This window comes from Sturnus vulgaris, chromosome 5, assembly GCF_052056855.1.
Source record: "Sturnus vulgaris isolate bStuVul1 chromosome 5, bStuVul1.hap1, whole genome shotgun sequence".
NCBI lineage: Eukaryota > Metazoa > Chordata > Aves > Passeriformes > Sturnidae > Sturnus > Sturnus vulgaris.
The window spans coordinates 47,873,609-47,885,115 of NC_142247.1; the positions used below are offsets into that span (position 1 = coordinate 47,873,609).

Consider the following 11,507-nt stretch of genomic DNA (forward strand, 5'->3'; position numbering starts at 1 on the left):
CAAGTCATAGCATCATAGAACATGCTGAATGCCAGAAGATCCCCTTTGAGAGAGAATGACCAGCCTTCCAGTGCCCCAGAAAAAGGTGATTGTCTTCAGTGGGACTGAATCCTTAGAAACTGCACCTTTTATCCACAGCAGACAGATCCAATGACTCTCCCTGAAGAGCAGCACATTTGATTCCTAGGCTGCCACTATACCACCTTGTCACTTCTTCCCAAACTGGGTAAATACTGCTGTCACTGGTTTGTGGAGCTAAGTGCTTTCTCTCTGCAGCTTTGCACTTGCTCTAGCCAAGAAGAACGAAAAATTTCTGGTGAGCTGAAAAAGCAAAGCAGGCTGAGCATTGTCCAAGGAAGAGGGCTCACCTGATGAGTGCAAAAGCAACACTAGCTAAGCCAGAGTTCCCACTTTTCTCTCTCAGAAGTGTGTGGCAGCAGTGAGCAGGCAGAGGGAACAAGCACACAGTAGTACCATCCCTGCATAAATGAGGATACCATCCCATGTATAGCTGCCTGTGTCAGCAACACCATGGGTCAGTGGAAAGGCTCTTACTCTCCAAAGGCCCATGTTATTAGGTAATTTACACGTGGAATAAAAAGCAACTGAATATTTGTAAGATTTCTTTCTGTAGAAGCCCAAATTTAGGTTAAGGGTAAGTTTAGCGCTGACTGTTCCAGAAATGCTGCCAAGCACTTTAAAATCTAAACAGGAAGAGCAGACAAAGCTTGTGAGAATGAAAATCTTATTTTATACTATTTCCATGTTAGATGCTGAGGTACGGGAGGTTACTGAGTTTGTGCAAGGCCATGTCAGCAGCGTGTGGTGAAACCAGAATTTCAGCCTTTGTCACTACTTTCTGAAAGCACTAACAAGAAAATTATTCCTCATCTTTTTAGCTATGTGTCATTTCCACACCTCACTTTGATTTTTAAGAGGAATTAAAAACAAGAATGTGGAATATTAATTATCAAATCTGTCATTCAGAAAAGATGGCAGTGCTTGACTTATCTGGGCTTTTTTAAACCTGGTATTTTTGCATTCCTCTGTATTTCAAAGTAGGAGATAAACAGTCTCACTCTTTGCTAAAGAAAGGGAGAGAGATAGTTACAGGCTTTCTTCAGACAAAACATAACAAACGCTTTTGTTCATCTGCTTTCTTTTTTCTTTCCTTACTTTTTTCATGATTGTATACTTTTCGGTTTTTTCCCCTTTACTGAAGCACATAGCAAATTAATTAATAACAGAAGGGTATTCCTTGCAGGAAACTGCTTCTGATGTCAAAGCCTTTCAGTAAAAATCCCTACATTTATTCCCAGTGGATCAGATTGTGGGAATGACTAGCAGACATCAAACAGACATTTTTAATGAGACTTTAACAGTGAGCTCTTCATGCATTCTTGCCTTCTAGTGGCAGTTAAATGTGCTGGCTATCACAAATGTCAAAAGCAGAAAGGTAACTTATTTTACCTCCCCTCCTTCCTGCTTTTCATCATATTTAAGATCCTTCTATGTTTGGCTAAAGGAAGAAACTTCACAACCAAGGTGCCCTTTTTAAATTCTCACTGCTAGGCTCAAGGTCACACTGAGAAGGCATGACATTGCCAGGTTAAATATAGCACTTTCTTCGGTGATGGCCTCTCCTTTCATGCCACTCGTGCTCTGTCAGCTTTCATCAGCTGAATATACACTGCTAGAAATGTGAAATTAGTGTGGGTGAAAGATGCCAGTAATGGATCGAGGGATCAGTTTGAGCTTAGCCTAAGCATGGAAAAGCAACAGCAGAGAAAACATCTCTCTTTTACATCTCACCAAGATCTGGAGCAGTTACAGCTTCAGTACCGTTTTGTTTGAGGGATACTGAACATTTTATCTTATCCTCCTTTTCTGAACAGAAACTTTCCCAGTAAGCATCTCCTAAAGGCTCAATTTTACAACACTCCAGTGCAAGGGAAAACCCTGTGGATGGAGTCTGATTGTTCCTTTTTTTCATTTGGCAGCATCACAGCTGATCCTCACTATCTGACATCTGTGGGAAGCAAATCCCTAAAACACTGTCATGGGACCAGGAAGAATTATTGTCCCTGCCTCAGAATGCCAAGCCAAAGCCTACCCAAGGTAGCAAGAGCTGGTCTCTGATCTCAGCAGGATATAGGAATGTGTTAAAAATCAGGCAGCAGGTTGGTGGCATGGTCAGGGACTTATCTGTGATCAACTTGGTCTCAGTCCAGTGTGCTAAGAGAAAAAATATCCTCTCTAATTCAACCCTGATGCTTGCACAAAGCACTAGTACCCTTTGTCCAGGAAATGTCTGGGATATTCAATGGGTTATTATGGAGTGAGATCAAAGAGGTATGAAAGTCTAATGAAATGGTAATCATTGGTGAGTTCACCCACCTGTGTGTTGGTAAACCAGCTGGTACAAAACAGATTTTAAAACCTCATCAATTCCTAAGTGATTTCTAGAATAAGTGGAGAACATAAGAGTAGGTGCTCTTAACTAAATAGCTGAAGACATGATACAGTCAAAACACTAAAAAATAATAAACTTATTACTGCATTAAGAGCGTGCCATTAAGAGCGTGAGACAAACTGATTATAATTAGTGAACTGCTTAAAAGGTGAAGGCAGAAATAAAATCAATTAAAAATAATAACCACCCCCCCCCCCAGAATGAAAGAGAAAGAAAGTAAAATCCATGGATTCAAAACAACAGGTATTTCAACAGTTTCTGATTCAGTGAAGTCATATAGAAAGCAAATTGGATGGCAAGATAGGAATAAAGTTATTGTGAAATGTTAAGGTCCAAGAAATTGTTTGAGCCAAGCAACCAGGTTTGAGGAAATGACACTTCATGTCTGGTGAAGCCCATGGCTAAGGGAGGGAGTTAAAATAAAACACAAACAAAATGTTAGTGGTAAATGAAGAGGGCCAAGGATTCACAAACTAACAAGAGCTAGTGGAGGTGCGCATAGAGGGGGGAACTGCAGGATATTTCTCAAAGGTCTTAAATTCACCCAGTTTAGGAGGGAACCAGTGGGATTCTGCTACACATCAAGGAATTGTTTGGAATAATTAATGAGGAAAAGGATTTTGCAGAGGTTCTGAATTATTTTTTGGTTAAGTCTTCTCTGCAAATGATGCATGCTAACATGGCCAATAGCCATGTTAAACCTATTTTTTTTCACGACAAGAAAGCACATGAGCTGTCAGAATGTGAAACTCTGAAAGGGGAAACATTGGAACAAACTGATAAGCTAAACAGCAGCATATCAAAAGGTCCTCATGGTAATATATGCAAGGGTTTGGAAAGCATTTGAAATTGAAGTGGCTGTGCTGATAGCAAAAATACACAAGCTGTTGCTGAAGTCAGATACGCTGCAGAAGGACAGGAGGGTAGCAAGAAGCATACCTATCTTTAGGACAGGCACTAGATTAATATTACATATTCTATACTGGAAAGCCTTGTTTCACTTCCACCTTAATTGATTGAAACTAGCAAAAACTATATTTATATATAGGAGAGGATAAAAAAGAATCATAACTTAAAAAAAATGTTGTCTGATATATATTCTTTGAAGCATCAATCTAAAAGACCAAGAAAAGCAACCTGACAAGCCTGCATATATAGGTGTTCATATATTGTATTAAATTCTTTAACAAGTTTAAGTTGTAATAGAATAGGTAGATTATTGTTACAAGCTGGAAGCAAGTTAAGAAAGAGAAAACAGAAGCTACACATGAATGATCCTTTTTCACAGTAAAAGATTAACAGTTGGGTTTTCCAAGAACTTAGAACTTATTTACTGAAAGTATTGCTCTTAGAAAAAGAGAATAAGGATCGAAGTACTTCATGGTGTGTTAATTAAGTTGGGAGACCTAACATTTGAATCGCTAATGGAAATTAACATTGGCTGACGCAGAACAATCACAGGTGGAGTGAAATACTTGGAAGCCTTTCTGGGTTCTAAGCCAGCTGTGGCCACTCATTACGGCATTATGGTGAACAACCCTATTCTGCTCTATTACAGCAGCAGTCAGAGAAAAAAGCCCAAACCAAACAGACAAACCAAAACTTTCATTAGCTTAGGAGGAATAAGAGGTGTTGAAATGGAAATTATTTTATTATTCTTTTCTTTTCTCATGGTGGAGTAAATGAATGACACTTATGCCATGTTCTGGTATATGAACGCTAGCTGTTCCAGTTGGTCTTTTCAGGTCATATAGCAGAGAGATATCAGTAACACTGAAAGCTAACTCATTTAAATAGATCAAAGTTTCTCTGGAGTATAATTTTCCAAAGAAAATATTTAATTCACCTACTGAATTCCCTGCTACATGCTATCACTAAGGTACTGAACTTACTGGGAGGCAATACCGGATTAGTTGCTCATCTGGCCAGTGAGCACATCTGCAGCTTGTCTAAAATCGCTAGAGGTTTCTATTTCCACTCTGGGTAGTGAGCAAACCCAAGCTGATGGGTATAAAAACCTTTTATCGGAGGGCAGTGCAGTTATCTAGGGCAAAATTTGCTACACCTGCCTTTTTGGTAACCAACACTGATAGAAACATTACAGGATGAGAAGAAACACCTGTCCAAAGCTGTAATCATTATATTCTAATGCTCTGTAAATAGATGAATTATGCCTTTTTGAATAGGAAAATAATGAGCAATGAGTACAAGTAACACAAATTATGTTAATTATTCATGCTAACATTCATGAAAGTTTTGAAATGCGTGAATATTTTCATGAATAAATCATTGGTCACTTGCTTGCTTTAAAAGATTTCAGAAATAATAGTGGAATAAGCTTGTTGCCATTACTCATGAACAAAATTATGCATAATTTTCAATATATGATTGCTCTTTCTAGTTGACTGAACATGAGGTAGATGAGTTTAAAATAGACATCAGTAATTCATTGCAAAGATGAGAGAAAATTTCTCAGGAATCTATGAAAATGCTATGGGCTGTATCAGAAACCTAATTTTTCTCCATGTATAGTTTTTGCTAATTTTTGTTTCTCACATGGAGAAACGTGGATTACAAAAGAGAAGGGTCTAATCTTCATGTTTGAAGATCATGCTATCTGCATAGAAATAAAGAGATCTTTATATATTTAGGCTACCTGAAAATCCTGAGCCAGAGAAATCACTGAGCAAGAAAATTCCTTTAAATTACTAGGTTTATTTTATCACCTTGGTTTCCAACACTAATTTTGACAACGATTCAGAAGAAAGACCTATGGAGATATTTTTGTCTCATTACGCCTCTCACAAAAAAAGCCAAAAAACCCCAAACAAAACCAAACACCAAACAAAAAAAACACAAGCAACAAAAAAACTAAGAAAACCCACACATGCCCACAGTTTACTCAGAGCTTTTCTAAGAGCTTGAGGATAACCCTGGGAAATGTTGATTTACAGAATTCCTTGCCTATTTATGTTGTGGCTGCTCACAAAAATCTTTATTGCCATCACTGCGAGAGGTGCCCCATGCTATTCCCAATGCTCATTATCACATTACATTTCCCTTTCAGCAGAGTCTGATGAAACAGAGCTATTTCATGAACAGTTGTCAAAACACTGGCATATTCTAATGACAACACTTACTATGTTTCTGTGAAAGTCATATTCTGAGCTCAATTGCACCAGAATAAACCAGACACAATTAAGGCAGCCCTGATTTGAAAGATCATAATTAAGATCAGAATCTAGCTCATGGAGTCTCAAGAAATATTGGAATGGCAGGAATCAGAGAATCATCTTGTCAAACAGAAAACATGCAGAAGACTGAGCAGAGCAGCAGGCCCTGTATGTAGTCTGTTTCATTTAATCTATATCATATCCTTAAAAATGAATACATGAAGCACGTGGACTAATGAAATCCCATTGCACATCTTAGTGGCATTGGCCAGCATTCTTTAGGAAGAGCTTGATGGAAATGAGATGAAACTTACTTCATCCTATCCTATCCTATCCTATCCTATCCTATCCTATCCTATCCTATCCTATCCTATCCTATCCTATCCTATCCTATCCTATCCTATCCTATCCTATCCTATCCTCTCCTCTCCTCTCCTCTCCTCTTGGGACTTCAAATTAGGTTATATGAGAGATATTCGTTGGAAGACCCGCTGATATATAACCCTCTCTATGGGGAATAGATGGTGTTAGACATAGGTAAAATATAGCTCCACAGCCTAAAGCATTTTTACAGAGTAGCAAGCTCAGGGTGTATGGGAAAAGGAGGCAGCCCTTTAATGCTACTTCAGGAGTGGTCTCAACTTTTAATTCTGCCCACTTTAATCAGGGAAGCGTAGGTGGGATAAGTCAGCAAGGGAGCCCTCCTTGATTTAGTATGGAGCACTAGGGAATGCAATCTGCTAGGCACAGGTATTTGGCAGTCAGCTTGTGGGATGTGGACAAGCAAGTAGGGAACTGTATATTTTGGACAGCTCTGACACAGGAAAAGATGTGGAGACCCTGGCAAAACTGAAAGCTACCTTTGCCAAAATATAGAAACTGGAAAAGATGGGGAGGTGGTGTGCTTGGAGTCTCATTCAGCTACAGGAGTTCTCAGCGCCTGGTTCTTAGAGATGGGAATCTCTAAGATGAGTTTAACAGGGCTTGAAATGCTACCACACAATTTAATGCTACCATACATTAAATGCCTGCATACAATTTAAGCTTTTTAAGATTTAAGGCTACAAGCATTTGTGAAAATGTTATCCTTGTCATTCATATGAACTGGATCTAAGCCCCTTCAGCTTTCCTTAGTTTGACTACCGTTGCCTATCCCATTCACCCACCCAAACAGCCAGTAGAAGGTCAGGGCAGCAGTTTCACAAGCGCGTAATCCTCTTCTGCGCCTTAAAATCTCTCAGAATTAGCTGAGAGTTGCTTGAAGCTGCGAAGCTCAAAGCCAGAGAGATCCAAAATGGTCAGGTGTGGAGCTGGGAAATCCAGACTCATTTCTTCCCACATTTTACTCCACAGTTTAACCCACCCAAGCCATAATCTCCGAGTGACCAGACCAGGATCAGTTGAATCAGCTGAACACTATCTGCCTTTTTTTTTTTGTCTTGGGATTTAGAAGACGGAAGATCTGACTGGCAACCCTGGGGAGAATGGAAGAATGTCATTTTCTCATACCACTTGCTTTTCTCCCTCTGCTGTAGCTGGCTATGAAGCTTCACATTCCTTGTTCCCGGGGATGCTCTTCCTCGTCTGCCTCTGGCACTAGAGGGCGCGGAGATCTGGGCTTCGGGCTGGAAATCAAACTCTCCACGGCTTCCTACTTCGCCTTAAACTGAACTCAACTTTTAAAGAAGTCTTGATTTCACAGAAAGGGAATTGACTTCATTATTACTGGCTTGTCTGAGTTCCCCGTGCTGCATTGCTATGGAAACAGGACCAGAAAATACGTCTTTTGCATGTAGGTCATGATATTAGTGGAGAAGGGAAAGCTAGGCAAATGGATGAGTGGGTTACAGGAATGAAGTGGGACAGAGTAACTTCCTGGGATTATATTAACAACAATGAGGGATTTCATAGTAGGTATCCTCAAAAGACTTTTGAATGAGACACCAAACGGGCTGAAACAGCCAAGCATTTTGCGTAGCTGAGAGCCATGACACACACACAGGGATTCAGCCCAGAGGTGACAACCAAAGTGACAGAGGAAACTGGGCTGAATCCCTGGGAGGAAAAAAAAAAAAAAAAAAAAAAACAAAAAACAAAAAAACAAGAACTTTTGTTTATAGATTCTGTTTTTGACTGATGGTCTCATTTTCCTCCTTTCAGTGTCTGGGTGTCCATCCCAGATGATGACAGAGCACAGCCAGATTGCTGCTCCTTCCATCTTCTCAGGACATTCTTGATTGCACATGGTCCAGTCCTCCCTGAGCTCTGCCCAGGTGCAGAGTTACAACCATGTGGGTAAAGCACACTACTAGAAATCCTGGGTTTGGATGGCAGAAAAGCATGACATCTCCTTTTTATAATTCTGGCCTCCATCCCAAGCAAGCTGGGGACATCCTAGACCCGCCCCCCTCCCCATATACTGTGCCTTGTTCCCAAGTGGACTGCAATGCAGAAATCAGAGTGCTGAGGGAAGGAATGGAGAGGGTAGCTCACTGGGGCACATGCTCAACAAACCAGTGAGATTACTGCACTTCTTACTCTCCTGGTGCAAGAAAAGGTCCTGCAGAGGGGAAGTTCAACCAAACTCATACTCAAAGAGATCCTAAAGGAAAGCGGAAGTGTATTCTTTGTAGCTTAGAGAGATTTATAGATGAGTCACCGAGAGCGGCTCGTAAACCACACAATCAAAGCTGGTGTGTATTCAGACAGGGGCTGTGATTGCTAGTGATGCTATACTATAAAAGCAGACAGCATGCATACTTCTGCTCTCTCGCATTAACCTTCCTAATTGTTTTTTATAGTTTGTGGATTTGGTGTAGCCCCCAAATAGCTGCAAGAACAGACTGTCAAGCAGAGGTTAGACCATTTTTTGTCCTTGCTTTTTCCTTCTGCAAAGAGAATATCTTCCTTAAGGGACAAGGACAACCCAGTGTGTCTCAATACACTGGCTGATACATAAAAATAGGAATAGATGTCATTCTGGCTACTAGATTTGCAGCAAGAATTTCCAGTTGGAAATAAAGCCCTCTCTTTGCCCTAAAAGGAACTTTAGCGAACAAAAATAGTAGGAATAAACAATCTTACAGAGGTGGGAAGAAGCGTCCCTTGTCCTTTACCCAGAGAAAGGGTAAGGACTCACCCATGGGCCAGTGGGGATGAGTTTAAGCCCTGACAGCCTCCACTCGAAGCTGGCAGTGGGCACAGCCATTCTCCAGGAGCACCTGGCATCAGGGCCCTCCGGCTCGGCAGCCGTGCAGGGAGACGAGCAGAGGAGCTCCCAGCCTGCCTTGCCTCATCACCCTGGTGCCCGGGCAGCCGCCAAGCATGGCATAGGGCAGACTGGTGGGAAGGCGCAAAGCCAGAAGTGCCCTAGATGACGAGATAGCCAGAATCGGCTTTTGCCCGAGAAGAAGCAGAAAGCACTTCGTCCCTTTAGAGACCCCGATACAGCCGTACTGTGGGGCTGCACCAGGACCTCGATGCCCCAGGGCTGTTTCTGGGAGACAGTTTTGCTCCCACAGCTTAACCTGAGCTCCCTCTCAAAGTATCAGCTCGCTCCTTCTGGCCCCAAGCTGCACGGGAGAAAGGAAGGGGAGCCCGGAGGCACCGCCGGGACCGACACCGCCCTGCCGAGATCTCAGCCGGACGGGGGCAGAGAGGCGAGCCGGACCCGGGGCTGGAGCATCCTCTCCCGTAGGGCTCTACTTTCTGCTCCGGGAGGCGAACCCCAGGGGCAAGGATGCGGGGAAGCAGGGCTGGAAATGAGCCGGGGAGAGTCCAGACCATTCCCACCTCCGGCGGCGCCCCGACCCCGCGCTCCCCTCCCCGAGGCAGGACAATGAGAGATGAGACAGCGAGAGCCGGAGCTGCTCCCGGGCAGAGCAGGGATTCTGGAGGCCAGGGACCGCGCCGGCACAGCGGCAGTCCCCTCTCCGATACCCCGCATCCTTCCCGGTCCCGCAGGGCAGGGTTCCCGCCCGCCCGGCAGCGAGCGCGCACCGCGGGCAGGCTCCGCTCCGCGCTCCCGGTGACATTTCGCAGGAGTCGTAGACAAATATGTCACAGCGGGCTTTGGGAACAGAAGCCCGGCAGATGAACCTGTGAAGGAATGTAGCATTTGTAATAAAACCCCCTATGTATAGCACTTGAAAAATGTGAAGTCTTCTCTAAATCAAGCTACTGTGTCTCTCCCGCTATACCATACTAGGCTCGGTTCTGGGATTAATATCGCAATTGAAACTCGACAGAGAAGGGCTCTGTGCTGGGGACAATCGCTTTGCCTAATCTCCTCTGGCTGGTTTTCACCGGTGGCCCGCTCAGCTATGACCCATTCAGCAAAAGTTTCCCCATGGTCTGTTCTGCTTCTTCTACCAGGAAGCAAAAGCTCATTTCTTAGACATTATTTCCTTGGCGGGAGCTTTCCTAAGACAACAGCCGATGAAGTCCTAGGGGCGGAGGGTAGAGGAGGTGAAAGAAAAGCCACGAGAAAAAAAAAAAAAAAAAAAAAAAAAGAAAAATGAAAAAAAAAAAAGGGGGGAAAGAAAAAGGAAAAAAAGAGAGAGAGGAAACGTCAGTAAAAAGCAAAGCTTTCCTACCTGTGATCCAATTAGCAGAAGTTGCATCTCATCCTGCTGCAAGCGGCTCGCTGGAGCGGTGTCTGCAGAGCGGCCCCGGCTGTGGCAGCAGAGGCATGCAGGCTGCGCGCCGTCAGCGCCCGCAGCCAGTAGCTTTATCTTCCTCTTCCATATCTTCCACGAGGAGGGAAGGGGGTTGGGCTGGGGGAAATACAGATCACTTGGTACCGTGATAGTGGGGGGAAAGAATAACAGGTTGGAAGCTTTAAACAAGAGGTGGCATTGTCCGGGCTAATGGAGTTTTTGTCTCTGGCTCCCTCTCGCCCTCCCACACCCACAGGCACACATATATACACACACTCTCGGTGGCTCTAGCCCTCGGGAGTCGCTGCTTTAGTTCAGCCTAGCGGAGCTTAAGAAAAATAAAAAAAATAAATTAGAGCAATAGTGCTATCAAAACTGGCTTAAAGGTTTAGACAAAGCTGGAGTAATTAAAAACAGGTGAAGTTGGGACTCGTGAGTGAGCCGGTAATAATTCATACTTCCCTCAGAGCTCGTGGGGAAATGAGGGTAAAATCTGCGCCCTCGCTGGGCTGGTTGCTAGCAAAGGAAGCGGGGTGCCTAGGTGAGCATCTCGGGTGAATGTCCTTGCCGGGTGCTATGGCTGTGGGTCCGCTCGCTGACCGCCCGGAGGGATGTGCGGGGGTGTGTGATGTGTGTGAGCGCCAAGTGGGCTCGATTAGCTACAATTGGAAGGCAATTTCTGCAGAGAACATTTACAATTTTCTTTCAATATGACAGGATTAGTTGCTGTTGAAGGCTCTCCTCCAATAAGATCGCACTGCTCTCTGATTTGGTGGCTCTGCTGAATAGAAATTACTGGTTCTTGTTATCTTTCAACACACTCTCCAGTCTTCCTCATCAGGCACTCCCCTCTTTCTCATCACAAGTCTTTAAGTCTTTATCTACAATTTGCACATCAGAACCACTTTGTTTTTTTGTTTTTTTTTTTCAATTACCTCATCCCCACCTTTCCCTGCAATACTGTCCTCTTTATTTATGTTTTTTTTTTTCTTTTTTTTTTCCCCAACTCCTTGATTAACTGTAAGTCTAAAGCGTATGGGAGGAGAAAGAAAGAGATCTTGCTTTTAGATTATTGCAGTCATCAGAGGCGCCACACACTGTGGTAAAATGTTGTTACACTAAATCCAGTTCAGTTCCTTAAACTGATTTTTGTTTTGAAGTGTTCATTGGAAGAGGCTTCCATCACACAATGACAAATAAATT

At 43.1% G+C, this 11,507-nt stretch overlaps 1 protein-coding gene across 3 annotated transcripts in view; it reads right to left on the bottom strand.

Annotated features, from left to right (window-relative positions):
* Positions 1-10,989, bottom strand: part of CHRM2 (cholinergic receptor muscarinic 2) — a 92,416-nt gene extending 81,427 nt beyond the window's left edge. For all 3 annotated transcript variants that reach the window (XM_014881604.2, XM_088165680.1, XM_088165681.1), the window contains exon 1: positions 10,242-10,989. The gene's annotated coding sequence lies outside the window, so the exon portion shown is untranslated. The remainder of the gene's footprint in view (positions 1-10,241) is intronic.
* Between the last annotated feature and the right edge of the window lie 518 nt (positions 10,990-11,507).